Source organism: Elephas maximus, chromosome 23, assembly GCF_024166365.1.
Source record: "Elephas maximus indicus isolate mEleMax1 chromosome 23, mEleMax1 primary haplotype, whole genome shotgun sequence".
Classification (NCBI taxonomy): domain Eukaryota; kingdom Metazoa; phylum Chordata; class Mammalia; order Proboscidea; family Elephantidae; genus Elephas; species Elephas maximus.
In genome coordinates this window covers 53,019,014-53,045,120 of record NC_064841.1, presented here as the reverse complement: position 1 = coordinate 53,045,120, position 26,107 = coordinate 53,019,014, and positions in this window count along the sequence as shown.

Genomic DNA, 26,107 nt, shown 5'->3' with positions numbered 1-26,107 from the left:
AAAGAAAATACATAAAGAAAAGATTCAGCATAGAAAATTAAATGGAACAAAGAAATTGTCAACAACATAAAAACAGACATCAAGCTGACAGCACTAAAATCATACCCAGCAATAAATACTCTGAATGTAAATGCACCAATAAAGAGACAGATTGTGGCAGAATGGATTAAAAAAACACGATCCGTCTATATGCTGCCTATAAGAAACACACCTTAGACTTAAATACACAAACAAGCTAAAACTCAAAGGATGGAAAAATATATATCAAGCATACAACAATCAAAAAAGAGCGGGAGTGGCAATATTAATTTCTGACAAAATAGACTTTAAAGTTAAATCCACCACAAAGGATAAGGAAGGACACTATATAATGATTAAAGGGTCATTACAACCAGGAGAACATAACCATAATAAATATGTACACATCCAATGACAAGGCTCCAAAATACATAAAAGAAACTCTAACGGCATTGAAAAAAGAGAGGGACAGCTCCACAATAATAATAGGAGACTTCAACACACCACTTTCGGTGAAGGACAGAACATTCAGAAAGAAGCTCAATAAAGACATAACCCAGCCCAGTGCCGTCGAGTCAATTCCGACTCACACATACAATAAAGACACGGAAAATTTAAATGCCACAACCAAACAACTTGACCTCATAGACCTATACAGAACGCTCCACTCAACAACAGCCAAGTATACTTTCTTTTCCAGCGCACATGGAACATTCTCCAGAATAGACCACATATTAGGCCATAAAGCAAGCCCTAACAGAATCTAAAGCACTGAAATACTACAAAGCATCTTTTCTGGTCATAAAGCCATAAATGTAGAAATCAATAATAGAAAAAGCAAGGAAAAAAAATCAAACACATGGAAATTAAACAACACCTTGCTCAAAAACTACTGAGTTATAGAAGAAATTAAGGGTGGAATAAAGGAACTTACAGAATCAAATAAGAACGAAAACACGTCCTACCAGAACCTTGGGACACAGCAAAAGCAGTGCTTAGAGGTCAATTTATAGCAATAAATGCACATATCCAAAAAGACGAAAGGGCAAAGTGAAAGAATTAACCTTACAGCTTGAACAAATAGAAAGAGAACAGCAAAAGAAGCCCTCGGTACCAGAGGAAAGCAAATAATAAAAATTCCTCATGAAATAGAGAATAGAAAAGCATTAGAAAGAGTTAACAAGACCAAAAGCTGGTTCTCTGAAAAGATTGATAAACCATTGGCCAAACTGACAAAAGAAAAACAGGAAAAGAAGCAAATAACCTGAATAAGAAATGAGATGGATGATATCACAACAGACCCAAATGAAATTAAAAGAATCATAACAGAATACAATGAAAAATTGTACTCTAACAAATTTGAGAACCTAGAGGAAATAGACAAATTTCTAGAAACACACTATCTACCTAAACTAACATAAACAAAGGTAGAACAACTAAATAAACTTATAATATAAGAAGAGATTAAAAAGGTAATTAAAAACTCCCCCCGCCAAAAAAGCCCTGGCCCTCATGGCTTCACAGGAGAATTCTACCAAACATTCAGAGAAGAGTTAACACCATTACTACTAAAGGTATTTCAGAGCACAGGAAAGGATGGAATACTCCCAAGCTCATTCTATGAAGCCAGAATAACCCTGATATCACAACCAGGTAAAGACATCACAAAAAAAGAAAATTATGGACCAATATCCCTCATGAACATAGACACAAAAATCCTCAATAAAATTCTAGTCAATAGAAATCAACAACGTATCAAAAAAATAATTCACCATGACCAAGTGGGATTCATGCCAGATATGCAAGGATGGTTCAACATTAGAAAAGCAACCAATGTAATCCACCACATAAATAAAACAAAAGACGAGAATCACATCATTTTACCAATTGATGCAGAAAAGACATTTGACAAAGTTCAACATTGATTCATGACAAAAACTCTTAGCAAAATAGGAATAGAAGGTAAATTTCTCAACATAATAAAGGGCATTTATACAAAGCCAACATCACCCTAAATGGAGAGAGCCTGAAAGCACTCCCACTGAGATCGGGAACCAGACAAGGATGCCCTTTATCACCACTCTTTTTCAACATTGTGCTGGAAGCCCTAGTCAGAGCAATTAGGCTAGATAAAGAAATACAGGGCATCCAGATTGGCAAGGAAGAAGTAGAAGTGTCTCTATTTGCAGATGACATGATCTTATACACAGGAACCCTAAGGAATCTTCAAGAAAACTACTGAAACTAATAGTTCAGCAGAGTATCGGGATACAAGATAAACATACTAAAATCAGTTGGATTCCTCTACACCAAGAAAAAGAACATCGAAGATGAAATCACCAAATCAATGCCATTTACAATAGCCCCCCAAGAAGATAAAATACCTAGGAACAAATCTTACCAGAGATGTAAAAGTTTATACAAAGAAAACTACAGTACACTTCAGCAAGGAATCAAAAGAGACTTACATAAGTGGAAGAACATACCTTGCTCGCGGATAGGAAGACTTAACATTGTGAAAATGTCTATTCTACCAAAAGCATCCTATACATTTATTGCAATTCCGATCCAAATCCCAAAGACATTCTTTAATGAGATGGAGAAACAAATCACCAACTTCATATGGAAGGTAAAGAGGCCCAGGATAAATAAGGCATTACTGAAAAAGAAGAACAAAGTGGGAGGCCTTATTTTACCTGATTTTAGAACCAGTTATACCGCCACAGTAGCCAAAACACTTGGTACTGGTACAATAACACATACATGGGCCAGTGGAACAGAATTGAGAGTCCAGACATAAATCTATCCACATATGAGCAGTTGATACTCGAAAAAGGCCCCAAAACAGTTAAATGGGGGAAAGACAGTGTTTTTTAACAAATGGTGCTGGCATAACTGGATATCCATCTGCAAAAAAACGAAACAAGACCCATACCTCACTCCATGCACAAAAACTAACTCAAAATGGGTCAAAGACCTAAATATAAAATCTAAAATGATAAAGATCATGGAAGAAAAAATAAGGAAAACGTTAGGAGCCCTAATGCATGGCACAAACACTATACAAAACATTATTAAGAATGCAGAAGAAAAACTAGATAACTGGGAGCTCCTAAAAATCAAACACCTATGCTCATCCAAAGACTTCACCGAAAGAATAAAAAGACTACCTACAGACGGGGAAAAAGTTTTTAGCTATGACATTTCTAATCAGCACCTGATCTCTAAAATCTACATGATTCTGCAAAAAGACTAATAACCCAATTAGAAAATGGGCAAAAGATATGAATAAACACTTCACGAAAGAAGACATTCAGGTAGCTAAGAGATACATGAGGAAATGTTCACGATCTTTAGCCATTACAGAAATGCAGATCGAAACTACAACAAGATTTCCTCTCACTTCAACAAGGTTGGCATTAATCCAAAAAACACAAAATAATAAATGCTGGAGAGGCTGTGGAGAGATTGGAACACTTCTACACTTCTGGTGGGAATGTCAAATGGTACAACCACTTTGGAAATCCATTTGGCACTTCCTTAAAAACCTAGAAATAGAACTACCATACAATCCCACAATCCCACTCCTTGGAATATATCCTAGAAAAATAAGAGCCTTTACACGAACAGATATATGCACACCCATGTTTATTGCAGCACGGTTTACAAAGCAAAAACATGGAAGCAACCAAGGTGCCCATCAATGGATGAATGGATAAATAAATTATGGTATATTCACACAATGGAATACTACGCATTAATAAAGAACAGTGAGGAATCTGTGAAACATTTCATAACATGGAGGAACCTGGAAGGCATTATGCTGAGTGAAATTAGTCAGTTGCAAAAGAACAAATATTGTATAAGACCACTATTATAAGAGCTTGAGAAATAGTTTAAACTGAGAAGAAAACATTCCTTTGTGGTTACCAGAGGGGGGAGGGAGGGAGAGTGGGGGAGGGGGATTCACTAATTAGATAGTAGATAAGAACTACACTAGATGAAGGGAAAGACAGCACACAATACAGGGGAGGTCAGCACAACTGGACTAAACCAAAAGCAAAGAAGTTTCCTGAATAACTGAATGCTTCGAAGGCCAGCGTAGCAGGGGCAGGGGTCTGGGGACTATGGTTTCAGGGGATATCTAAATCAACTGGCAATTTTATTAATCTATTAAGAAAACTCTGTACCTCCCACTTTGAAGAGTGGCATCTGGGGTCTTAAACTCTAGCAGCAGTCATCTAAGATGAATCAATTGGTCTCAACCCACCTGGATCGAAGGAGAATGAAGAACACCAAAGCACAAGGCCATTACGAGCACAAGAGACAGAAAGAGCCACATGAACCAGAGACTACATCATCCTGAGACCAGAAGAACTAGATGGTGCCCAGCTACAACCGATGACTGCCCTGACAGGGAACACAACAGAGAACTGCTGAGGGAGCAGGAGGGCAGTGGAATGCAGACCCCAAATTCTCATAAGACCAGACAAATGGTCTGACTGAGACTGGAAGGAGCCCAGTGGTCATGGCCCCCAGACCTTCTGTTGGCCCAGGACAGGAACCATTCCCGAAGCCAACTCTTCAGACAGGGATTGGACTGGACAATGGGTTGGAGAGGGTTGCTGGTGAGGAGTGAGCTTCTTGGATCAGGTGGACACTTGAGACTACGTTGGCATCTCCTGCCTGGAGGGGAGATGAGACTGTGGACAGGTTTAGAAGCTGGCAATATGGACACGAAAAGAGAGAGTGGAGGGAGAGAGCGGGCTGTCTCATTAGGGGTAGAGTAACTGGGAGTGTGTAGCAAGTTGTATATGGGGTATTGTTTGAGAGACTGACTTGATTTGTAAACTTTCACTTAAAGCACAATAAAAATTATGAAAAAAAAAAGCTAGAAATAGAATTACCATACGATCCAGCAAACCTACTCCTTGGAATATATCCTAGAGAAATAAGAGCCTTTGTGAACAGATATATGCACACCCATGTTTATTGCAGCACTGTTTACAATAGCAAAAAGTTGGAAACCACCAAGGTGCCTATCAACAGATGAATGGATAAACAAATTATGGTATATTCACACAGTGGAATACTACTCAATGGTAAAGAAAAACGATGAGACCATGCAACATCTCATAACATGGAGGAATCTGGAAGGCTTTATGCTGAGTGATATAAATCAGTACCAAGAGAACAAATATTGTATAAGACCACTATTATAAAAACTCAAGAAAAGTTTTAAACACAAAAGAAAACATTCTTTGATGTCTTTGATGGTTACGAGGGTGGGGAAAGAGGGAGAGGGGTATTCACTAATTAGATAGTGGACAAGAATTATTTTAGGTGAAGGGAAGGTCAACACATAATACAGCAGAACTGGACTAAGCCAAGAGCTAAGAAGTTTCCTGAATAGAACCAAACACTTTGAGCGGCAGAGTAGCAGGGGCGGGGCACTGGGGACTATGGTTTAAAAGGACATCTAGGTCAACTGGCTTAACAAAGTATATTAAGAAAATGTTCTGCCTCCCACTTTGCTGAGTGGCATTTGGGGTTTTAAAAGCTAGCAAGCCACCAACTAAGATGCATCAATTGATCTCAACCCACCTGGAGCGAAGGAGTAGGAAGAACACTAAAGACACAAGGAAAATATGAGCCCAAGAGAAAGAAAGGGTCACATAAATCAGAGACTCCATCAACCTGAGACCAGAAGACCTAGATGGTGCCGGGCTACCATCAATGCCTGCCCTGACAGGGAACAAAACAGAGAATCCGTGATGATGCAAGAGAAAAGTGTGATGTAGACCTCAAATTCTAGTAAAAAAGACCAGACTTAATGGTCTGACTGAGACTGGAGGGACCCCAGAGGTCATGGTCCCTGGACTTTCTGTTAGCCCAGAGTTAAACCATTCTAGAAGCCAACTCTTCAAAGGTTAGACTGGACTGTAAGACATAAAATGATATTGGTGAGGAGTGTGCTTCCTAGCTCAAGCAGACACATGAGGCTATGTTGTCAGCTCCTGTCTGGAGGGGAGATGAGAAGGCAGAGAGGGACAAGAGCAGGTTTAATGGACACAGGTAATACAGGGTGGAGAGAAGGAAGGTGCTGTCACACTATAGGGAGAGCAACTAGGGTCATATAACAATGTGTGCATAACTTTTTATATGAGAGGTTGACTTGAATTGTAAAATTTCACTTAAACACAATTAAAAAAAAAAAAAACTAGAAGCAATGAAGATGCCCTTCAAGGGGTGAATGGGTAAACAAACTGTGGACCATTACTTCCGTCACTTCTACACTTCCAAATTTCTTTTGTTTTGTATTATTCCAAAATATCTTGCCCCTGGTCATCACTTTGCACTTACTTTGTAAATCCCTCATTTTCAATCTGTCCGACCTCACCAGTTTTACCCTCAAATCTATACAAAGCCTCCTGAATGTTATAGAAAAAAAAAATCACACAATTGTATAAATAGTTATGGGCACCTGATATTTCCTATTCTCAAAAACCTTCATCCTGCTTTCCCCATTTCACTGGTGACAACTCATTTCTAGTTGCTTGGGACAAATTCCTTGAGAACCATCCTTGTATTCTCTCTTTTCTTCACAGACACCCACAACACAGCAGGAAATCCTGTCGGCTCTACTTTTGAAATGTATTCAGAATCCAACCACTCCTTACTACATCCAACACAACACTTTGGTTCCAGCTACCACTTCCTCTCACCTTAATCACTGTCATAATCTCCTTTCTTGATCTGTCTGCTTCTACATGTCCCTCCTATGTTATCCATTCACAACCTATCAGCCAGAGTAATCTTTCCAGTAGGTAAGAATGCTCACATCACTACTCTGCTCAAAACCATCCAATATTCCCATTTCACTCCCAGTAAAAATCAACATTCCTACAACGGCCTTCAAGTCCGTACAGGATTCTCTTTGACGCTCCCCACCCCTTATACCCACCTTACTCAAATAGCACTGGCCATTCTCCCTCTGTTGTTCCTTGACTATATGAAGCACAATCATACCTTAAAAAAAACAAACCCAGTGCCGTTGAGTCAATTCTGACTCATAGTGACCCTATAGGACAGAGTAGAACTGCCCCATAGAGTTTCCAAAGAGCACCTGGTGGATTCGAACTGCTGACCCTTTGGTTAGCAGCTGTAGCACTTAACCACTATGCCACCAGGGTTTCCAATCATGCCTTAGGTGCAGAATATTCTTCCCTCAAATATCCACATGGCTATCTCATCCTCTTCTTCAAATCTTTGCTCAAAATTTACCTTCTCAACTGAATCCTACTCCTAATTAAAATTGCAACCACCCCCAGCCCCCTAACTTGCTCTCTGTTTCCTTTTTGTCTATACTATTTATAACCTACTAACAATCCATACAAGGAGCCCTGGTGGTACAACATTTAAGTGCTTGGGTGCTAACTGAAAGGTTGGAGGTTCAGGCATAACCCAGTCACTCCACAGGAGAACGACCTGAGGATCTGCTTCCATAATGATTAGAGCCAAGAAAACCCTATGAGGCAGTTCTGCTCTATCATATGGGGTCACTATGAGTTGAAATCGACTCAACGGCACCTGGCAACAACAAACTATACGGTTTATTTATCTATTTTTTTTTTTCTTGTCAGCCTCTCATCATTAGAATATAAGCACAGGGATTTTGATTTTTTTTGTTTACCAATACATACCACATGCCTCAAATAAGTGTTTGGCACATAAAAGTATTTTATTAATATTTGCTGAATGAATTAATAAATTATTGCTGTCCTGTAGATGCACTGGAAAACCTGGTGGCATAGTGGTTAAGAACTATGGCTGCTAACCAAAAGGTCGGCAATTCATATCCACTGGGCACTCCTTAGAAACCCTATGGGGTAGTTCTACCCCATCTTGTAGGGTCGCCACGAGTTGGAATCCACTCGATGGCAATGGAAAGATGCACTAATGTATAAAACAAATGTAGTGTGGAGTCAAAGTATTGGGTTCAAATCCTCTTGTGAAGGTATTCCTCAAGATACATAATCTTTCTATGCCTCAGTTTCCTCAGCTACAAAATGCAGATGGTAACAGCACCTGGCTTATAGAGTTATTGTGAAGATTAAGAGTTAATATATTTAAAGCAGTCAAAATCCCAGTTGGAACACAGACAGCACTCAATAAGTATTAGCTACTTCCTCTTCCATTCCTCTCAAAAAGAGCTGTTTAAAATGTTGTATCTATCTTTAAGCTTGCTTCCTGCATTTTCTCAGCAGATTAACTTGTCCCCACTTAGTAGAAAGAAATACAGAGTATCAAACAAGAACTCTTTCTACTTCTTCCTTTTTTTTTTTATACCTCCACTGGTCCTTTCTCGTTCCATTTCGACTCAGTGGAGGAGGTATCCCTTCTCTGCACACCCTTCCAGTCATTCGTGCCCTGCAATCCAAACTTAACCACATCCTCAAGGGCAGTTCCAACTCTCAGTCCAGCTACCTCTTTATAATCAATCTTTCTGTATCTACGGGTTTTTTCCTGCCAGTGTGCATGCTCCATGTTCTCTCACCTTTACTCTAAAAAAATCAATAAAAACAAGACGTCGTGAAATTCAAATACCTTTCTAAATTCTAAATACCATTCCCTCTTCCGCATCCTTTTTCGGTGTAAACCTTTTTAAAGCAATAGAACGTATTTGATATTTACCCAGTATGTTCACTTCCCAAGTTCTTTTCAGCTCACTGCATTCCGATATTTCTCCCACTCCAGTGCAGCTGCTCCCTGCCAGATCAGTTTCCTCTACTTCTCTCATTGATATCTCTGTGGCACTTGACAATATTGATCATCCTCTCCTTTACTTTCTGTGACACCAGCCATTCCTTATTGTCCTTTGAGTTCCACAGCTTCCCTCTCTCAGGCTACGTCATGAATCCATTTTCTTGTTTCCCTTAAACGGCACGTTCCCCTGGTCTTTGGCTTTTCTCACTCAACAGCTGATCCTTCATCTGAATGCGCTGCACCACTTATCATCTCTTGGATGTTGATTCTCCACGTATGGAAGAAAAACCCAGACTTTATCATACATCTCCTTAAATGAATCTAAAAGAAAATTAGTTATGTCCAAAACTGGATTCATAATCAAAAATTTTTCCTCCTCTATATCTCAGTGAATGATCCATCCATCCACTTGGCCACAGCAGAAATTTGGCAGACATCCCAAATTCTTTTTTCTCACTTAGTTCTCTTGTCCAGTTACCAAGTCCTACAGATTCTACCTTCTTAAAATCCACTCAAATCCATGCCATTCTCTCTATCTCCAAAGCCATTACCTTAATCCAGGCCCTCATCATTCCTTGCCTGGATTACTGCATCTGCCTCCTTACTAGTCTTGCTGCCTCAAGCTTGGCATGACTCCAATCCCCACTCCATATATTTGCCAATGGGTTATTTCTAAAATACAAATCTGATCATGTCATTTTTCTGCTTAAATCCCTTCAATGGCTCCTCCATCACTTTCAGGGTAAAGTAGAAACTCTTTAACTTAACAAACAAAGCCCTTTATGCCTGAATAAATTCTAGCTCTGTCCCTCTTCATTCCTCCCCACAAGTCCTTTGCTGTCAGTACTGCACTGCTTATCATTCACCAAACGCTTCTTGCTATTTCATTCCTCGTGCCTTCCCCCTTTTCTACCTGGTTGGCTGCTTCTCATCTTCCTAAAGTGATCTCTACAGCCCTGTTTCCATGAAATTGCTCCGCATCCATTAAGGCATAGCTAGGTGTGGCCATACTGATTTTAACATCTCTTTTCATAATCACTAATATTTATTGAGCTCAATTATATACACGCAGTGTATTAGACATATTTCAGACATTGTCACATTTAATTCTTCCAGTGGCACTTTATGACAATAATGTTATCATCCCCTTTTATAATGAATAAGTTGAGGTTTTGAGAATTCATATAACTTGCCTAAGGTCACAAAGCTTAAAAGTGACAAAACACAGCCTTTCCTTCTTTAAAGCCCATGGCCCTAAAAACAGTGCTAAAACTGCTTTATCATTGACTAGATTAATGACTAGAGTCTCTGGGTGATCCAAATGGTTAACACATCGGGTTGCTAACCAAAAGGTTGGCAGTTCAAGTCCATCCAGCAGCGCCTCAGAAGAAAGACCTGGTATTCTACTTCTAAAAAATCAGTCATTGAAAGCCCTATGGATCACAGTTCTACTCTGACACACATGGGGTTGCCGTGAGTAAGAACTCGCTTCAGGGCAACTGATAACAACCTTTACGTATTAATCGTTGGCTTGGCTTTTCATTTCTAGCCCAGCTTCAGACACAATGCAGGTTCTTGAAAAATGAAGTAGGGAACAAGTTTAATTTTAGAAATATTGACTTTGAGATACCTGTAGGACTTGCAGGTTGACATGTTGGATATAAGGCTCCAGGAGACAATCTAAATTACAGGTAAAGACTTGAGATTCATCAGGTGGTAGCTGAGCTATGGCAGGAGTAGGCATTGCCAAAAAACAAAGAATTGAGGGAAAAGCAAAAACACCAAGGATATGACCTTGGAGAAGCAACACTAAGGGGTTTGAAAGGAGGTGGAGCCTGAAACAGAGACAAATATAGGAATGGGAGCTTAAAAGAGACAACACTAAATTTTATCTATTGATAGTACAGGCACTATCAACCCAAAGGATGAAGAGGAAACAGGCTCATTCCCAATCTGTTCTTGGTCTTTGACTCCCCAGGCCAGGTAACCTCCCTGAGTCCAATGCCCTCCATAGGTCATAGGCTAACCAGGCCTTCCCTCCATAGGAGGAAAATCCCCTTACTGCTCACCCTGCGTGAGAATGCACTCAATATCATCTATCATAGAAGAAAGATGTCGTTGTTTATAGCTGCCCTGGATGTCAGTTCTGACTCAGGGTGACCGTATGCACAATAGAATGAAACATGGCCTGGTCCTGTCCCATCTTCACAATCGTTGGCATGCTAGAGTCCATTGTTGTGGCCCCTGTGTATTGTGAGTGCCTTCCAACTGAGGGAGCTCATCTTCCAGCACTACATTGGGCAATGTTCTTTTGCGATTGTGTTACATGTGCAGGCTGCCTCAAAGGTGGTTCTAAGGTCCCAAGCAGCCACAAGACTACTAGGAAGAGGACCCCCACCAGTTGCAGTAACCCCTCCACAGGTGCTACTTCCATTTTGGTCTGATTGAGTCATACACACAAGGCACTTACACAGTGTTGGCAAAGTGAAAACTATTTATCACTTACAGAAACAAGTTTACTTGTATTTACTGATAACATCAACCAAAGTAACCATTCAGAAATGAAAGACCAAAGTAACCACCCAGAATCCTTGTCCGTTTTTTTCCTTTCTCTTCCAAAGCCCATGCTTCTCTGAGTTAGAAGTCTTTGCATCAGATCCCACTTCTATAGACAGTATTTTGTGATATCAAACTACTCCAGGGAAATCTCAGCTTCCCTTCACTGGCCAGTCCATATCCCAGCTGCTCCATGAATGCTTTCTCTCACCTGGGACTAGGTTAGCAGGTGCTGGCCCTAGTTAGGGAGTCCACATGACTCCACCCACTTCAGACCAAACAGCTCCACTACTCCCTTAGGTCTGATAATTTGTTGCATCAACTCACCAACTTCTGGAAAAGGGTTAACTTTAATTCCATAGAGAAGTTATACAAACATGAAAAGGGTGAGGTCTAGGGGAGCTCTCTGCACCGAGCATCATGTGCCCAGGAACGCAGGGTCTTCCCACATGCTCCATCAATCCCAAACCTCCAAGAAAGCTCCAGGATCCTTTGCAATAGTCATTGGGTCCTAAATGCATAGTCGTAATTGGTGTCTTATTGCATATGCATGATTGATAGAATCAATGAATATGCATAATTGATTGCATTATGCGCCCCTCCCTTCCAGAAGTTATTTGCCAGGTATAGTCGTTGGGACTCCCATCACATTTGCACATGTTTAAGTGTTGCCTGGCTATTTTACATAAAAAAGGAACTTGGATTGCTGGCAAATTTCAAGGATTACTTTTAGAAAACCAGAGACAAAGGCCAAACCAAGCTCTTTGTCCCACAGTGATCCATAAGTGCTTTAACTGGCTAATATTAGAAGTAGATCACCAGGCCTTTCTTCCTAGTCACGCTTAACCTGGATGCTCTGCTGAAATCTGTCCATGATGGGTGACCCTGCTGGCATTTGAAATACCAGTGACATAGCTTATAGCATCATAGCAACCTGCAAGCCATCACAGTAAAACAAGCTAACAAAGAGGTGATGGAAGATGGAAGAGATAGAATTGTGATTATATCTTCTAAGCCATCATACAGCCTACTGCTGTACATAGTACACAATGTTATTTATAGTCAAACATTGGGAAAGTAAAATATAAAATACTTCGGTCATATACTCAGAATGTTATGAAAGATGCTTTTCAATAATTTGTGCATTCTGTTGGATCACCTTTCTTTGGACTGGGCACAAATAAGGATCTCTTCCAGTGGGTTGGCCAGGTAGTTGCCTTCCAAATTTCTTGGCATAGACAAGTGAGCATCTCCAGTACTGCATCTCTTTGTTGAAACATCTCAAATGATATTCGTCAATTCCTGGAGTCTTGTTTTTCACCAATGCCTTTAGTGCAGCTTGGGCTTCTTCCTTCAGTACCATTGATTCTTGAGCATATGCTACCTCCTGAAATGGTTGAACATGAACCAATTCTTTTGAATACAGTGACTCTGTATATTCCTTTCATCTTCTGATGCTTCCTGCATCGTTCAATATTGTTGCCCATAGAATCCTTCAATATTGTAATCGGAGGCTTGAGCATTTTTCTTCAGTTCTTTCAGCTTGAGAAATACTGAGTGTGGTTTACCCATTTAGTTTTCTAACTCCAGGTCTTTGAACAATTCATTGCAATACTTTACATTGCCTTCTCAAGCAACTCTTGAGAAATCTTCTGTTCAGCTCTTTCATATCATATCTTCTATTTCCTTTAGCTAGTCTACATTCAAAAGCAAATTTCATAGTTTCCTCTGACATCCATTTTGTTTTTTTCTTTCTTTTCTATCTCTTTGGTGACCTTTTGCTTTCTTCGTATAAAAAAAAAAATTTTTTTTTTTTTTTTTTTTTTGTTAGAATGCCTTTAATGTGATTCCACAACTCAAGTTTGGTCTTCCATCATTAATGTTCAATGCGTCAGATCTATTCTTCAGGTGGTCTCCACATTCAGGAGGAATATACTGAAGGTTGTATTTTGGTTCTCATGGACTTTTAATTTTCTTCAGCTTCAACTTAAAGTTGCATATGAGCAATTAACGGTCTGTTCTGCGGTTGCCCCCTGGCCTTGTTCTGACTGACAGTATTAAACTTTTCCATCATCTCTTTCTACAGTTGTAGTCAGTTTGATCCCTCTGTTTTCCATCTGGTGAGGTCCATTTGTATAGTTGCCGTTTATGCTGTTGAAAAATATTGATGTCAGATAGAACCTGGCTGAAAGCAGAGAATACCAGAAAGATGTTTACCTGTGTTTGATTGACTATGCAAAGGCATTTGACTGTGCGGATCATAGCAAATATGGACAACATTGCAAGGAATGGGAATTCCAGAACACCTAATTGTGCTCATGTGGAACCTGGGCATAGGCCAAGAGGTAGTTGTTCCAACAAAAACAAAGAGATACTGTGTGGTTCAAAATCAGGAAAAGTGTACATAAGGGTTGTATCCTTTCACTATACTTATTGAACCCATATGCTGAGCAAATAATCCAGGAAGCTGGGCTATACGAAGAACGAGGCATCAGGATTGGTGGAGGATTCATTAACAACCTACAACATGCAGATGACACAACCTTGCTTGCTTAAAGGGAAGAGGGCCTGAAGTATTTATTGATGAAGATCAAAGACTTCAGCCTTCAGTATGTATTACACCTCAACATAATGAAAACAAAAATCCTCACAACTGGACTGATAAGCAACATTATGATAAATGGAGAAAACACTGAAGTTGTCAAGGATTCCATTTTACTTGGACTCATAATCAAAGCCCCTGGAAGCAGCAGTCAAGAAGTCAAATGATGTAGTGCATTGGGCAGGTCTGCTACAAAAGGTCTCTTTAAAGTGTTGAAAAGCAAAGGTGTCACTTTGAGGACTAAAGCACACCTGAAACAAACCATGGTATTTTCAATTGTCTCATATGCATGCTAAAGCTGGACAGTGAAGACAGAAGAAGAATTGATGCATTTGAGTTGTGCTGTTGGCAAAGAATACTGAATATATCACAGACTGCCAGAAGAATGGACAAGTCTGTCTCAAGCAGTGCTCCTTGAAACCGAGGATGGTGAGACTTGTCTCACATACTTCAGACATGTTATCAGGAGGGACCAGTCCCTGAGGAAGGACATCATGCTTGGTAAGGTAGAGTCTTTGAAAAAGAAGAAAACCCTCAATGAAATGGATTGATACAGTGGCTGCAACAACGGGCTCAAGTGTAGCAACAACTGTGAGAATGGTATAGGACCGAGCAATGTCTTGGTCTGTTGTCCATAGGGTTGCTATGAGTCTGAGGTTACCTAACAACAACTTATGAAAAATCAGGATTCTAGCTTACTGCCAGAATTTTTTTTTTTTTTCCTTTCCTTTTTGGAAGCTGAAAAATACCTTTGGCTTAGATAATAAAGTGGCCTAAATTTACTTTTATATTTCTTCTTCAGGTAGAATTATCACAAAGGACTTTTACCACATTCTGAAAAACATATTGTCTTCTCCTTAAGAGTGTATTCAGGCTTTTTCTTGCTCTTTCAACATACAAGTGGTTTATACCCAAATGTTCATGCTCCTGTGTGTGTTCTCTGGGAGAAAGTTATACGTTTGTGGAAAATTCCTCCCCTTTTTCCATGTTCCTTCTTTAACATACCAAATGTGACTCCTTCTAAAGTGCTTGGAATCATCAAAATCTGGATAGGGATAACACTGGAAGTGTGACTCACCCTTCAGGGAACCCAGCTTGAAAACACCACTGGCCCAAAAGGGGGACACATTCTTCCCCCATATCATACCATTTTCTCACACACTGCTGTTATTCTAGTATATATATAAAAGGTACACAGGCTTTAGGAAATAAGAATATGAGATTAAAAAGATCCCAGTGCCACATGGCACTCTGCCATCACACCATCAACTGTGTGTCAGTTGTCCTTGAGAGACTGTGAAGGCTGTGCTGGTGGCGCCTGCGCAGTAAGAACTCAGCTGTGCCCACAGGATTGCAGGGTTTCTTGCTAAATTTAGTGCCTGCTCTCCCTGCATTGCTTCTATTTGTCCTGATTAACCTCCCACCCCCTTTGCCAGGCTCAGCAATGCTGCAGAGCACGGACATCTGATGCTCTCAATGAGGTAGGCTTTGGAAGAGCACAGCCTTGTGAATTCATGTGACTTTTTTTTGCAGAGAGAGAAAAAGAGGGTGAGAAGGCTGGTTGTGTGGCCTGTTTTCTTTCTCAACTCTGGCTGTTGCATATTGGTTTGATGTGGGGTGTTTTGTTTCTTTTTTCCTTTTCAAATCTCAGATTCATCGGATCAGACAGACTGACAGTCCTGGAGACAAGAATCCTTTATTCGTGTGCAGCACAGGACAGGGATGACCGCGGGCCAGGGAAGCACAAGCTTCTGCACGAACGCACTCGCAGCCGTTTGGAAAGAGCCACCCGGGGATTAGAGCACCCACATGCAGTGCCCCTGGGGAGCTGGGGTTTACCCCAGCCACAGGCACTGTTCAGTGAAGAAGCCCATTCTGTTTATTATTCTTTCAGGTTAATTCTTTCAACAATCTTCTTACTAGTCAATTTTTATTTGTTTCCCTTCTGTGATTTTACTGCAGCATTTCTCAAACTACAGGACACAAAGGGTTGTACCCAAAGCTCCTAAACTGCAACTGTGGTCTAAACTGCCACTGAGTGTCACCAAGTCCCTACCAGCCCGCCTCCACATGACCTCACCTAGAAGCCCTACCTCTGATGTGACAATGGTTGCTTTAAAATAAAAAAAAAATTCAATGTGTCATTCTGTTATGTGACTTACACACACACACACACACACACACACACACACACACCTGTTGGCTTTGCTGATCTGAGTATCCCACCAATTCGACTAAGGTCATAAATCCAACCTATGCATCCCCAAACAATTCAATGAAGTCCACAGTCCTGTGCTGTTTGCACTTTTAATCCCCAACAGATCCTTGGTGTAAGATTCTTCCTCTCTCCAATATCTGCCTTAGTTATCTACTGCTGCTATAACAGAAATACCACAAGTGGATGGATTTAACAAACAGAAATTTATTCTCTCACAGTCTAGGAGGCTAGAAGTCTGAATTCAGGTGCCAGCTCCAGGGGAAGGCTCTCTCTCTCTCCCTCTCTCTCTCACTTTTTCTCTCTCTATTGCCTCTGGGGGAAGGTCCTTGTCATCAATCTTCCCCGATCTAGGAGCTTCTCAGCATAGGAGCCTTGGGTCCAAAGGATATGATCTGATCCTGGCACTGCTTTCTTGGTGGTATGAAGTCCTCCTGCCTCTCTGCTCGCTTCTTTCTTTTATATCTCAAAAGAGATTGACTTAAGACACAACCTAATCTTGTAGATTGAGTCCTGCCTCATTAACATAGCTGCCGACAATTCCACCTCATTAACATCATAGAGGTAGAATTTACAGCACATAGGAAAATCATATCAGATGACAAAATGGTGGATAATCGTGCAATACTGGGAATTATGGCCTACACAAGATGACAGATATTTCGGGGTGACACAATTCAATCCATGACAATATTCCTCTAAATTTCTCAGAAAATATCTATTGATTGGATTACAAGCAGGGGAGAGTAAGGATGACTCATCAGAGACACATCTTCGATTCTGAAAAACACAATTCAAATTCCTTTCCCTACTGGAAATGTATCATCCCTATACCCTGAACACCACACCACAGTCACTCTTATGCTTCACCCTTCTTTTCACTACCAAACCAACAATTCTGTGATGATAGACCTAGGACAATGGCAACTCTACGAAAGTGTCCATAGCTATTATTACCACCACTCTCTGGATAATAACTTGTAAAGGTCCCTGATAATATTATACATAAATCTAGTTATGTATTTAATGTGTTTAACAACCTAGGAAAGTACAGTGAGGAGCACACATTTGACTTGTGGAAGGAGGGGGGGCTTTTTTTTTTTTTCCTTGTAGCAAAAGTGAACAAAAGGTGGATAGGCAGGAAGACACAGTTGATTTCATGTAGTCACACAGGCACAAAAAACAAATATCTTCCTGTTTTAGTGCAGTCTCAAAATACCAAAGAAATTCAGGGAAGCCACTTCTAATGAAAAAGAGATATAAACAGGAGTTCAAGCTCCACCAAGAAAAATGGTCATGATCATTTATGCCAACTAGTATGGTAGCTGTCAACAGGTTGGAAAATTTCTGTGAGACAGAAAACTAACTTTTCTTAAACTAAATTGCCAGAAACAGTAAAGAACAATCTGTCAGTAAACAAAAAGGGTAAGCATGGCTGGATTGCAATAAATTAACTGTTATAAATTTCCCACCTGCAGCCAAACATTTTCCTGTGAGTTGCATTCATCAGGCCACTAGAGTTTAGAATGAGGTTGAAGGGATATGAATCTCAAATGCCCACCTCAGTTGAAAGGAAAGAACCAAGGATAATTGTTTGAGAAGACTTTGATTGCTTTTCCTTTTTCTCACCTTGCTGGCTTCACTGTTAGGACTTCTTTCTTTCCTAGGCTGAAGGAAGGAAAGATGCTTCTCTTGCTCTGCACAAAAAACCAGACAATTCTAGCCATGCTTTTGTGTTCTTGTTCAGTAGTGTTGTGGTGCCGTGTGGGGAGAGCTGTTTTAAGGACACTAAAGGCCTTAGCACGGGAAAAAAAAATCTTGAAACTGCCACATAGAACAATCTTTAAACTTTTCAAAACCTTTCCAATTCTTAAATTTTCACAACTCACCTTCCCCTTGTAGACACTGGAACCATCCACAATATACAAGTTCTCAAAAAATTAAAAGTAAATCTAGTATCAATACCTGTTAGTGATTTTTAAACGCACAAGGATTTACCAAATGGTTTTAATCAGAAGCTTTGTGTTCAGGATTGTGCAAAGACACTGGCAATACAGCCAGGAACCAAATAGATATGTCCCCTCACTCAAAGATTACAGTCTTGCAGAAAAGACAATGAACAAATGTTATAAAATGAATTGTGTCCCCCAAAATATATCAGAATCCTAACCCCTATACCTATGGGTGTAATCTGATTTAGAAGTAGGATTTTCTTTGTTATGTTAACAAGGACATATCTGTGTAGGGTGTGTCTTAAACCTAACCACTTTTGAGATTATGTAAATGGAGCAGATTAGGCACAGAGAGAAGCAAGCAAGCACAGATGGAGAAAGATAGATGCCAGAGACCACATGAAGATCACCAAGGAACCGAGGAACAGAAGCTGAAGAAACAAAGACCTTCCCCCAGAGCTGCCAACACAGAGGGAGCCTTCCCCTCCAGCCTGTGTGCTGAATTTGGACTTCTTGACTTCTGAATTGTGAGAAAAAATAAATTTCTGTTCCTTAAAGCCATCCACTTGTCATATTTCTGTTACAGAAGCACTAAGAAACTAAGATAACAAGTAACTCTGACATAGTTCTATGCAGGCTTTCAACTGGGGATGGCAACCTTTTGAGTCATGGCTTTCCTAGGAAAAACAAACACATTGAGACTTAAAGAGTCAACTAAATGATAAGTACAGAGGAGAAATTTGAGGCAGATGAATTAGTATATGCTGTGGCTCCGAGCCAAAAAGATAAGTCTAGAACCACTGGAACACCAGAAGTTAGTAAGGAGGAGAGTATTATTCAACGGGATGGAGAAGTTGGCCGAACCAGGAGGTCCTTGTATGTCTTTTTAAGTTTGCAAGTCAGAACATCTAAAAGTTTCCTCTTGTGACTGACTATGGTAAACAAAATAAAGTCTTTGTATAAAATGTAATTTTTATTTCAAAGAATCATAACATCTTTGAGTTGAAAGATACCTTAGAGAATTTCTAATCCAAATGCATGGATTAATTGGAGCAGAAATTCCTCCCTTGAACACACCCTGCAATGTTTAGAACACACCATTTGTTTTTCTATAGCTCAAATTGTTAGAAATTTCTTTAAATCCAAACCTGCTTCTTCGAAGCTTCCACCCATATTTATGCCCTCTGGAGTTTCACAGAATCAGTCTAATCCTTTTCCTATCTGACAGCTTTTCAAATATTTAAAGACAGCTATCATGTCCCCATTATGTCTTCTTTTCCCTAGGCTAAAAATCCCTAATTCTCTTAAACAGTTCTTCATATTTTGATTCTAGACCCTCTCACCATACTAGTATGGTTCTCTGGAAAGGTCCCAGTTTTTGAAGGGAAAATAAATCATATTTTCATTTGAAAATAAATCTAAATAAATAAATTGATCTGTTAACCTATTTTGCTTATATATACATACAAAAAAAAAAAAAAAGGCCAGTTGCTGTCAACTCGATTCAAACTCATAACAACCCTACAGAACAGGGTAGAACTGCCCCATAGAGTTTCCAAGGAGTGCGTGGTGGATTAGAACTGCTGATCACATTTTCAGATGATTACTAAGTTGCCTAGAAAGGGCTTTGTTAATATACCGGGAAGGCAGCATCAGAATCCAGAGAAATTTTTTTATTTTTAATTGTGCTTTAAATGAAAGTTTACAGTTCCAGTTAGTTTCTCATACAAGAATTTATACACACATTGTTACGTGACCCTAGTTGCTCTCCCTATAATGTGACAGCACATTCTTCCTTTCCACCCTGTATTTCCCCTGTCCATTCAGCTAGCTTCTGTCCATTTCTGCATTCTCATCTCGCCTCTGGACAGGAGCTGCTCATTTAGTCTCATGTGTCTATTTGAGCTAAGAAGCATGCTCTTCACCAGTATCATTTTATGTCTTATAGTCCATTCTAATCTTTGTCTGAAGAATTGGCTTTGGGAATGGTTTTAGTTTTGGGCAAACAGAGAGTCCAGGGGTCATGACCTCTGGGGCCCCTCCAGTCTCAGTCAGACCATTAAGTCTGGTCTTTTTACTAGAATTTGAGTTCTGCATTCCATCTTCTTCATGCTCCATCAGGGACTTCCTGCTGTGTTCCCTGTCAGGGTGGTCATTGGTGGTAGCTGGGCACCATCTAGTTCTTCTGGTCTCAGGCTGATGGAGTTTCTGGTTTATGTGGCCCTTTCTGCCTCTTGTGCACCCAGAGAAATTTTGATATCCTACTGACACATTTAGAAAGCAAGAGAATGATTTCAGTAGAACCCAGTAAAAGGCAAAAACAAAGCACCTAAAAGATCCATGCAAAATGAAAACACAGGGAAGGACTGGCTATAAATAATTATTGTTCAAAGAGATGGAAGGTTTATTGCAGGGTTCATAGTTTAAACAGCTGGATTTTGTTGGCAATCAGCTGCATGCTTCTCTCTCTCTCCTTCTCTTTCTCTGCCTGTGTCATGCAAATAAATAACTCACCTTTCCTTTCTTTCTTTCTCTCTCTCTCATATAAACATATATTTATTAAATATGTTTATATGAGAGAGAGATAGAAGTGAGTTAATTTCCCCATTATATTCATTCAGTTCTGAACAGAGTATGAGCAAAGAACTAGGGCCATTTCACATTCAACAAGACAACGTGGATAATGTGGAAAGTATTCAAAAGGAAATGACAAAGTCGAGTGGATGTTGCCTCTTTTGAAAGTCTGTTTTCTTTACTTAGCAAATACCCAGTTGCTCTGTTACATGCATGCCTGGGGGCCTTTTCATGTGTATACCTGGGTGCCATGTTATATGCAAGCCCTGAACTGAGCATTAAGATTCAGAGATGAGCACAACATGGTTCACAGCCTGAAAGAGCCCATACTCTTATAGAAAGGCACGTGCATGAGTGCTAACTGCAGAGCACCCTGATGAATGCCAGGCCAGAGATGTACACAGGACAAGGTGATGCAGCTGAGAAATGAACCCAAAATGCTTTCTCGTGTCAAAAATAACTTAGTGACTTGCTCCTGGAAGATAAGACATGAACCAAGTAAAACCGTTTAGTTATCAAGACTCGAACATTCCAGAAAATTGCATATGATCAAGAACTATTGAAGGAAGAAGTCCAAGAGACACTGAAGTCATTGGCAAAAAAGAAGACTCCAGTAATTGACAGAATACCAATTAAGACATTTTAATAAACGGAAGCAACGCTGGAGGTGCTCACTCTTCTATGTCAAGAAATTTGGCCAACTGACTGGAAGAGATTCGTATTTGTGCCCATTTTAAAGAAGGTGATATAACAGAAAGTGGGAATAATCAAACAGTATCATTAATATCACAAACTAGTAAAATTTTGCTGAAGATAATTAAAAAATGGTCACAGAAGTACATCAACAGGGAACTACTTGAAAGTCAAGCCAGATTCAGAGGAGGATGTGGAAGGAGGGGTATCATTGCTGATGTCAGCTGGATCTTGGCTGAAAACAGAGAATAACAGAAGGATGTTTCCGTGTGTTTTGTTGACTATGCAAAGCCATTTGTCAGTGTGGATCATAACAAATTATGGGTAACATTGCAAAGAATGGGAATTCCAGAACACTTAATTGTGCTCATGTGGAACGTGTACGTAGACTAAGAGGCAGTTGTTCAGATAGAACAAGGGGATGTAGTGTGATTTAAAATCAGGAAAGGTGTACATAGGGGTTGTATCCTTTCACAATATTTATTCACTCTGTATGCTGAGCAGCAACTAATCCAAGAAGCTGGACTATATGAAGAAGAATGGGTCATCAGGATTGGAGGAAGACTTGTCAACAACCTGGGTTATACAGATGACACAACTTTGCTTACCAAAAGAGAAAAGGACTTGAAACACTTACTGATGAATATCAAAGACTTCAGTATGGATTATACCTCCACATAAGGAAAACAAAAATCCTCACAACTGGACCAATAAGCAACATTATGAGAAACAGAGAAAATGCTGAAGTTGTCAAGGATTTCATTTTACTTAGATCCGTAATCAAAGCCCATGGAAGCAATAGTCAAGAAATCAAAGGATGCATTGCACTAGGCAAATCTACTGCAAAAGATCTCTTTAAGATGTTAAAAAACAAATAAGTCAAATTGAGCGCTCAGGTGTACCTGACCCCAACTCTGGAAATTTTCAATCACCTCATATGTGTGCAAAAGCTGTACAATGAATAAGGAAGACCAAAGAAGAATTGATGCCTTTGAATTATGGTGTTGGCAAAGAATACTGAATATACATACCATGGACTGCCAGAAGAATGAACAAGGCTGTCTTGGAAGAAGTACACCTGGAGTGCTCATGGAGGCGAGGATGGCAAGACTTCATTTCCTATGCCTTGCACGTGTTAGCAGGAGGGACTAATCCCTAGAGAAGGACATCATGCTTGGTAAGGTAGGGGGTAACAAAAAAAGAGCCAGAGCCTCACCAAGATAGAGTCACATGGTGGCTGAAACAATTACCTCAAACATTGCAACAATTGTGAGAATGGTGCAGGACCAGGCAGTGTTACGCACTGCCATACACAGGGTCACTATGAGTCGGGACCAATTCGACAACACATAACAACAAAAATAATAATCAAGACTAACAGCTTGCTCATGAAGATTTGCCTCAAGACCCTCACCTCACTTAACAATCATTCTAAAGCTATTATGTCATAAACTGGGCCCAATCTAACCAGTTCCCCACCTTGCAAATTCTGCTGTACAATCTCCCAGCCCAGGCCTGGCTTTCCTCTTCTAAGGCACCGCTGGACTCTATCAAGGTAGTCCACTTTCTTATTAGAGGACAGAGTAGATGGTATTGTATCAATTCCTCAGACCTCTACTCTTCCCTTCATTCTAGATTCTGGCTCTGTGCCTGACTTGTCTTTTGTGAAACTACTTCAAAATACTATGGTTAAACAGTTCATAAAAATGACCAAACCTTAGACAGCTCCACAATAATAGTAGGAGACTTCAACACACCACTTTTGATAAAGGACAGGACATCCAGAAAGAAGCTCAATAAAGACATGGACGATCTAAATGCCACAATCAACACACTTGACCTTATAGACATATACAGAACACTAAACCCAACAGAAGCCAAGTAGACTTTCTTTTCTAGTACACATGGAATATTCTCTAGAATAGACCACATATTAGGTCATAAAGCAAGCCTTAGCAGAATCCAAAACACTGAAATATGACAAAACATCTTCTCTCACGATAAGGCCATAAAAGTAGAAATCAATAACAGAAAAAGCAGGGAAAAGAAATCAGACTCTTGGAAACTGAACAATACTCTGCTCAGAAAAGACTGGATTATAAAAGACATTAAGGATGGAATAAAGAAATTCATAGAATCCAATGAGAATGAAAATGCTTCCTATCAGAACCTTTGGGACACAGGGAAAGCAGTGCTCAGGGGTCAATTTATATCAATAAATGCACACATCCAAAAAGAAGAAAGGGCCAAAATTAAAGAATTATCTATATAACTTGAACAAATAGAAAGAAAGCAACAAAAGAAACCCCCAGGCACCAGAAAAAAACAAATCATAAAAAATAGAGCAGAAATACATGGAATAGAAAACAGAAAAAAAATTGAAAGAATTAAGAAGACCAAAAGCTGGCTCTTTGAGAAAATCAACAAAATTAATAAACCATTGGCCAAATGGATAAAAAGAAAAACAGGAGAGGAGGCAAATAACCTGAAAAGAAACAAGATGGGCGATATTACAACAGACCCAACTAAAATTAAAAGAATCGTATCAGATTACTATGAAAAATTGTACACTATGAAAACCTAGAAGAAATGGATGAATTCCTAGAAACACACTACCTACCTAGACTAACACAAACAGAGGTAGAACAACTAAATAGACCCATAACAAAAGAAGAGATTGAAAAGGTAATCAAAACACTCCCAACAACAACAACAAAAAAACCCTGGCCCTGACGGCTTCGCAGCAGAGTTCTACCACTTTCAGTGAAGAGTTAACACCACTACTACTAGAGGCATTTCAGAGCATAGAAATGGATGGAATATTACCAAACTCATTCTATGAACCCAGCATATCCGTGATACCAAAACCAGGAAAAGACACCACAGAAAGAAAATTACAGACCTATATCCCTCATGAACTTAGATGCGAAAATTCTCAACAAAATTCTAGTCAATAGAATTCAATAACATATGAAAAAAATAATTCTCCATGACCAAGTGGGATTCATACCAGGTATGCAGGGATGGTTCAACGTTAGAAAAACAATTAATGTAATCCACCACATAAATAAAAGACAAGAATCACATGATTTTATCAATTGATGCAGAAAAGGCATTTGACAAAGTTTAACACCCATTCATGACAGAAACTCTCAGCAAAATAGGAATAGAAGGAAAATTCCTCAATATAATCATGGGCATTTGTACAAAGCCAACAGCCAACATCATCCTAAATGGAGAGAGCTTGAAAGCATTCCCCTTGAAATTGGGAACCAGACAAGGATGCCCTTTATTACCACTTATTTGACATTGTGCTGGAGGTCCTAGCCAGAGCAATTAGGCTAGATAAAGAAAAAAAGGGCATCCAGATTGGCAATGAAGAAGTAAAATTATCTCTATTTGCAGATGACATGATCTTATACACAGAAAACCCTAAGGAATCTTGAAGAAAACTACTGAAACTAATAGAAGAGTTAGCAGAGTATTGGGATATAAGATAAACATATAAAAATCAGTTGGATTCTTCTACACCAACCAAAAGAACATCGAAGACGAAATCACCAAGTCAATACCATTTACAGTAGCACCCAAGAAGATAAAATATTTAGGAATAAACCTTACCAGAGATGTAAAAGACTTATACAAACAAAACTACAAAACACTTCTGCAAGAAACCAATAGAGACCTACATAAGTGGAAAAACATACCTTGCTCATGGGTAGGAAGATTTCACATTGTAAAAATGTCTGTTCTACCCAAAGTGATCTATAGTTTTAATGCAATTCTGATCCAAATTCCAACGACATTTTTTAATGAGATGGAGAAACAAATCACCCCCTTCATATGGAAGGGAAAGAGGCCTCAGATAAGTAAAACATTAATGAAACTGAAGAAAAAAGTGGGAGGCCTCACTCTACCTGATTTTAGAACCTATTATACCACCACTGTAGTCAAAACAGCCTGATACTGGTACAACAACAGATACATAGTCCAATGGAACAGAATTGAGAATTCAGACATAAATTCATCCACATAGGAGCAGTTGATATTTGACCAAAGGCCCAAATCGGTTAAATGGGGAAAAGACAGTCTTTTTAACAAATGGTGCTGGCATAACTGGATACCCATCTGCAAAACAATGAAACAAGATCCATACCTCAAATCACACACAAAAACTAACTCAAAATGGATCAAAGACCGAAATATAAAATCTAAAGAGATAAAGATAATGGAAGAAATAATAAGGAACAATGCTAGGAGCCCTAATACATGGCATAAACAGTGTACAAAACAATACTAGCAATGCAGAAGAAAAACTAGATAACTGGGAGCTCCTAAAAATGAAACACCTGTGCTCAGCCAAAGACTTGACCAAAAGAGTAAAAAGATTACCTACAGACTGGGAAAAAGTTTTTAGCTATGACATTTCTGACCAGCACCTGATCTCTAAAATCTGCATAATACTGTAAAAACTGAACTACAAAAGACAAATAGTCCAATTAAAAAATGGGCAAATGATATGAACAGACACTTCACTAAAGAAGACATTCAGGCAGCTAACAGATACATGAGTAAATGCTCAGAATCATTAGCAATTAGAGAAATACAAATCAAAACTACAATGAGATTCCATCTCACTTCAACAAAACTGGCTGGCATTAATCCAAAAAACACAAAATAATAAATGCTGGAGAAGTTGTGGAGAGACTGGAACACTTATACACTGCTGGC